Genomic DNA, 7,382 nt, shown 5'->3' on the forward strand with positions numbered 1-7,382 from the left:
ATATATATATATATATATATATATACAGATGTTTATGCATGTATGTATGTATATATATATTATGTATTTATGTACGCATTTATGTACTATGCATATGGCTTCTACTATCGTAATAATGGTAATGATAATGCAAATAACAATAATTAGGATGATAATAATATTGAATGGAGATATGTGTGTGTGTGTGTGTGTGTGTTTAGACATATGTAAATGCACGCACAAATACATTCATATATACATGTATATATATCTATATATATATAAATATAGTAATCGCTCGACTGTCGCGGGTGTTACGTTCCGAAACCGCCCGCGATATTTGAACAGCAATATGGCGAGTGATTACTGTACATTGAAGTTATATACATGTGTATATGTGTTTTTGTGTGTGTGTACGTGTGTGTACGTGTATATCTGTGTGCGTTTGTGGTCTTTACACAGCACAATATATCTATAGCTCGTTCCATATAGAATACTGCATAGTACCGTTACCAAGTCTGAGGTAACATCCAAATATGCCTGTCTTGGAATGCATAACACAGTACACATTTAATAACAGCATAATACAGTTCCTATCCTTCAGTGCATGGCAAGCACAATTAACTCTGAAGCGTCAGCTACTGCTATCTAAGAATGGCTACCATCTTGTGGTATATAATTAATTCACTTCAATGTGTCGGTCGCTGTAACTCACAACGTCCCTAACATTAAATATGCATCACAAAGAATTATTCGTATCTTATATGCTTCCTCATAGTTCATTCTGTATTAAAGTCTCAAGTTACATTTTGTCCATGTTTTTCTCTAGAAAACGTTGACCTACAGGTGTTCAGGCTGGACATTATTTGCATTATGTCCCAAGTCGGAAGTAACTAAGAATATGAAATACAGCTATATGGCGGTGGTGTGTAATTGATATATAAGTTAAAGAACTTTTGTATTGGGTATGACAGCAATGAGATCACAAGCATATCGTTTTTCTTTCTCAGTCAACGGGAAGGTACTGCTCTCTCGCTCTCACAACTAATATTTAATCTCTCGTTTTATTTCCAGATACATAAGTATCAATAGTCGATTCCACGTAACTTATTGACTTGCAGTTATGAGTTCAATTCCAGCCAAGGAAAAGGATACACACAATAGACAGCGTCCTAACTAAAGCTGTATTTATATCGAAATGGCCTCGATATCAAGAAACCTATTGAGAGACATGAACCCAAATTAAATTGCTCTTAATTCCTTATGTTGAGGTTTAACTCTCAAATCCCTACACCTAATCTAGTTCGTCCTAGATTCATATAATTAACCCGATCATATCACGGCTATTACTACCTGTGTTATATTGTGTGTTTTATCCATGTTTCTACTGCAGTGGACTACTACTTCGATTTCATATTATTTGGCAATGGGAAGGCGGTGAACTGGCAGAAACTTTAGCACGCCGCGAGCAGAAATTTAGCAAGGCGGCGAGAGAACGTTAGCACGCTGGGCGAAATGATGCTTAGTGGTATTTCGTTCTGAGTTCAAATTCCGAAGACCTTGCAACCGAGTGGATTCCGTTAGAATCACCCAATGTCCCAAGTTGTAGTTTTAATTCGAGCGACCGAACTCTTGTATTTCACTAGAGTCGGCCCCAATGGGATTTGAACTAAACACGCAAAGAACTGAAACAAACACATCAAGACATATTTCCCAGAATTTTTATACTTCCACCAATCCACTATCCTGGATTTTTAGCTTTTCATCAACCCCGAAACTATAATAAACAAAGTTTAACGTGGCTTCAATTTTTGATTTTGAATCCCATAAAGATCAGTATTGCATTTCATTCTTCCGGAGTCGTTAACATATGAAGCTGCTGAGTGTTGGAATCTGTTTAATTTGATAAGAAATAAATATTCAAGGAAGAAAAAAAGAAAGGTATTAATCTATGACTAATATTGTTTTCGTTTTTTTTTCCCCTCGTAAACACAGGTGACAGCTCGCTTCATGATGGATTAAGTCATTTAGAGAAACTTCTGCTCCCAAGTGATACATATTTTATCCACCTCGAAAAAATGAAATAGTCAACATCGGTGGGATTTTCAGTTAGAAAGTAAAGAGACGCAAATAACTATCCCCGGGCATTTTGTCCAGCTCACTTCCGATTCTACCAATTCGCTGTCATTTGTGCAAGCTATAATTAATGTAACATGACCCGTTTGAAAGTGCCAACAACTAAACATGTGCGACATGTGCGCATAATGGCGAAAACATCTGACATGCACGCACGTTCACTGAGCTTATATTAAACAGTTGTATTTGCTTGCAGGTGGGTCCGTCTTTCAGCCGATTCCCTCATGAAATCAAACTGCCATCTTTGTTAACAGAGAACGTGAAGTCTTTGTTGGATATGAAGAATGAAAGAATTAGTGCTTATCAACTTCTTCGAAGTAACAAATGCATGAACAGAAAGGCAGAAGTAGAAAGGGATGTGATATCTTCCAGCAATTTTTATGAAAGTTAGATGAGTGTGCGGCAAATGACACAGGTAATTAAACCCACACCAATATTTGGTTGTAGACTATCACAAGAATCGGAGAACATATTTATTTTATTTTTGGTGTCCCAGGGTAATCGTCTGTTATATATGTGGTGTGTCCAGGATTACAGTATGTGGTTTCTCTTTCAAGAGTGGGAAACCCTATTTTCTTGGAAAGTTACTATTTGTAACTCTCTCAGATATTCAGTAACAGTACTCAACAGAAAAGATTGTTTTCCAACATAACATTGCAGTCCTGGTTTAGGACGAATGTTGCTGTAATTTAGTCCCAGGGGACATCGTCTCCAGATCGTATCGTATAGCCAGCTGGAGACGATTTCTCCTGGGGCTCAATTACAGCAATTCGTCCTACGTTCTTCCTAAACCAAGACTGCCATGTTATGTTGGCAAACAATCTTTATCTTTTTTCTTGTACTGTTATAACCTATTCATGTGTCTTCATTATTGCTGTGCTTACTTTTTTATTAGATGTAAATCGTTCACAAAACTCAAAAGACTAACATTGAGAAAAGCAACACTTTACGTGTCACTCAGTCTGAGGGTAAACAGCATAGTTCTGTAACACAGAAGGATCGTTCATTGCCGGAGCCTCTGATTAGAGAGAAATATAAGCTGAAACTTACCTACTCCTGCATTAGCGAAAAGGGAATAGATTTCTTTATGTTCCAAAGAAAGACGTTGGTAGCCCTGGCTGACGTGTTGAAAGATTTCTCCTCTATCGTCTGAGATTAAGTTTAATACCAGTTATTGTCGTCGTCGTCGTCGTCGTCGTCGCCGTGTCGTTTGTGTTGTTACTGAATAGAATTAACACACGTTTTAAACGAGCTTCTTCTGCGCTCCGGGATTTGACTGTGACAATGCGAGACTTTACACACTACCTCGGGAACAATTTCTTTATTTTGAGTACGTGCCAGGTAAGGATTTTAGTTACCTGTGGGTGTCTGCCTTCGAGATGTAAAGGTGGAACGAAAACACTGTCTCTTCTCTACTATACTTTTTTACGCTTTTACATGTTTCAGTCATTTGACTGCGGCCATACTGTAGCACCACCTTTAGTCGAGAAAATCGACCCCAGGACTTATTCTTCGTAAGCTTAGTACTTATTCTATCGGTTTCTTTTGCCGAACCGCTAAGTTACGGGGACATAAACACACCAGCATCGGTTGTCAAGCGATGATGGGGGAACAAACACACACACACAAACACACCCACACACACACACACACACACACACACACACATATATATATATATATATATATATATATATATATATATACGACGGGCTTCTTTCAGTTTCCGTCTACCAAATCCACTCACAAGGCTTTGGTCGGCCCGAGGCTATAGTTGAAGACACTTGCCCAAGGTGCCACGCAGTGGGACTGAACCCGGAACCATGTGGCTGGTAAGCAAGCTACTTACCACACAGCCACTCCTGTGCTTATATCTGTATAATAATAATAATAATAATAATAATAATAATAATAATAATAATAATAATAAAAATAATAATAATAATAATATCGAAAAATACCTTAGGAATGAGAACACAGATTCGAAATTTGCCGAAGACACCTGAGGAAGGCTGGAGAGTATATAAGCCGAAATGTTGTGTTAACAACAAACAAAATGAGGACAAATATCCGTCGAATGAAAATAATGTAAATAATGTACATAATTCCTCATCTTTTTAAGATAGAACTATATATTTGTTTTCACGTTTTGGTATTTTACGCCAAAATGTTTACACGAAACGCACCTTAGAACCGCCAAAATAATGCAAGAGCTAACAAAATAAATAAAATGGCAGCGCATAAACAAATTAACGACAGAATGGACATTTTCAACAAAAAGAAAAATAAAGAACATTTAAATAAACATTTTATAAAAAAAATTGAATTATTTCAAACAATTTAACCAATATTTTTGAACGAAATCAGTGACAATAACAACTACTATAAAGAGAGTTTCTCACTGAAAAATATGCCAGACAATGAATACAGTAACAATATTAGCGCGACCGGTTTCACTTCTGTTATTTCACACTCGGTGGTTTCCAAAATTGACAAAGTTACCTGAAAAACAGAATTGAATGGAAAAAGTTTGTAAAACCAGACAGTGTCTCTTTACTCCAGGGAATTTCAGGACTGAAAAAAAAGAAAAATACTATCATTCTTTCAAAACTGAATGACAAGGTTTCCACCTGACGTCGAAACAAATGATAGATGCACTAAATATCGGGAGACAGTTTCTCGATTGAGAGATGTAAAGATTATGGTACAGTTTGCTATAATTTCCGGTCCGAAAACTCGATCAAAACAGGCTGAAATATTTAGACACATCTCAGCCCATACTTAGCATTGGGACGCACGAATACAAGGGTAGAGACAAAGAACAATGGGAATGATGTTGGTCAGAGACTGGTTGCCACATGTGTATCACAATATGAGCAGGTTCAGCGATGTGATGAGGTGACATCTGGTTACGGACGACAACATGAGTTTGCAAGCTCTAACCAACTCCGAAGGCCGCCAAGTGACATTGGAGGTGTTCCTGCCCAGGTGGAGCTGCCCAGATAAGAAATGAGACTGATTGTGCAGAGTAAACCGGCTAGTTGATATACACGTGGTAATTTAAGCTTCTGCTGGTATGAGGAATTGGAAGGACTAGGATTTTGGATAAGAAAAGAAAGCAGCAGAGATCGGCTGAGGTAGAAACAAATTCCAGTTTTCAGAGTAATATTGTTCAGAGCTGCCAAAATGGCAATCTGAGTTCAGGTTCTGGAAACAAAAGACTAAGTATTTCGTTCTTCAACCGTATCTTACCCACACACACTATACCACCTTATGCTCTTGTTACGTGCCGGAGAAAAAAGAAAGGTGATTACCAAGGAAAAGTGATGAAAAAATGAGCCTCACTTCCTCAGTAAATTAGACGTAATACATAGAGATAGATAGATAGATAGATAGATAGACAGACAGAGATAACTAGATAGACTGACAGATTGGTACGTAAGAACAAGAAACTGCAGGAGGACAGAATTGTGAGGTGATTCTTCACACCGGAACCAACGGGTCACCCGTATGTGAGCAGGTACCCGAAATGCTTCGTATGTGTGCAGGTACCCGAAATGCTTCGTATGTTTTTCAAATTTATATTTAATATTTTTAATACTCATATTTTATATTCATTTTATTCATTTATTTATGCGCACTTTTCATGCCTAGCCATGCTCATGGGCCCGGTTTCCCGGTCTCTCTGGCGTATGTGTTTCCCCCCTCCCAGCTGGACGGGACACCAGTCCATCGCTGCGTTACTCAATAAACAGGAAGAAAGAGTGAGGGAAAGTTGGGGCGAAAGAGTACAACAAGGGTCGCCACCCCTACCTGCCGGAGCCTCGTGGAGCTTTAGGTGTTTTCGCTCAATAAACACACACAACGCCCGGTCTGGGAATCGAAACCGCGATCCTCCGACCGCGAGTCCGCTGGCCTAACCATTGCGCCTCCACATATTCATTTTACTTGTCTTAAAAATTTACTTCGTCTATCTTATAACTTTCTCACACCTTGCTTTTTTTATACGACTTTGTCTAACCAACAAGCACGTTGTAAATGTCATTGACTGTAATGTTCGTTGCATTGAATTGGATCCATTGAATACTTATAGCTAACAAAGAAATCATCATCATCATCATCATCATCATCAACTTCGGGCGGGGTGATTAGTTATTAGCATGGTACTTTATAAACTAGTACCAGTGAAGTACTATCCTATTATATAGACTATCCTATTCCACTCAACATTGTAGTCCTTGTGCCTAAATCAGAAACCGTCATCGTTATCATCATCATCACCGCCACAAGTGGAGAGTGGTGTGTGCAGAAGCGATGGCACGTTAGGTTAACAATATTGTATTATTTAATTACGGCTAGTTCAAATCCTACTAATTCAGTCTTTGTCTTTCTTCACTTGAGAGTGGATAAAAGTGTGTAGCGATGTGCCATTTCAATTAATTTTATGTCTTCCAATAAATAGGTAGCCTTAGACCGATGCAAGAAATCCTTATTAGTAACGACATATTACCGTAGATGAATCTTTATTTTTCGCCCATAGCATAGATCTGCTAATAACGTCTATTAATTCCTTCAAAACTTCATTCGAGAATGAAATCTCATCCATAAATAGCAGCATTCATTTTACTCTGTCTTGAATAGGTTTACGAAGAATCTTCTATGTGCTCGTTCAATCTATTACAATTAGCAACACAAAATACCACAAATCCCACCCGACCATTTTTTTGTAAAATGAAGAAGGGTATAAGCGAGGTCATGCGGTAAGAGGCTAGTTTCCCAAACGCATGGTTCCGGGTTCAATCCCACCGCGTGGCACCTTGGGCAAGTATGATACGTTAAAGCCTTCGATCCTAGGCCTACTTTGAGAGCTCCACGAGGACGTATATGTTTAACATATAGGACGTATAGATTCTGCTGTAGAAAAATCAACGCGACATAGCGGTCATTTTGCATTGCAGTTATAATTCACCTGATGGCTTTATTATACAGTTTCCATTTTAAAGACAGCGAGCCGGCAGAAACGTTAACACGCCGGGCGAAATGCTTAGCGGTATTTCGTCTGTCTTTACGTTCTGAGTCCAAATTCCGCCGAGGTCGACTTTGCCTTACATCTTTTCGAGATCGATAAATTAAGTACTAGTTGCGTACTGGCGTCGATCTAATCGACTTAATCCCTTTGTCTGTCCTTGTTTGTCCCCTCTACTTTTAGCCCCTTGTGGGCAGTAAAGAAATAAGAAACGTTAGCACGCCGGGCGAAATGCTTAGCG

Source organism: Octopus bimaculoides, chromosome 1, assembly GCF_001194135.2.
Source record: "Octopus bimaculoides isolate UCB-OBI-ISO-001 chromosome 1, ASM119413v2, whole genome shotgun sequence".
Classification (NCBI taxonomy): domain Eukaryota; kingdom Metazoa; phylum Mollusca; class Cephalopoda; order Octopoda; family Octopodidae; genus Octopus; species Octopus bimaculoides.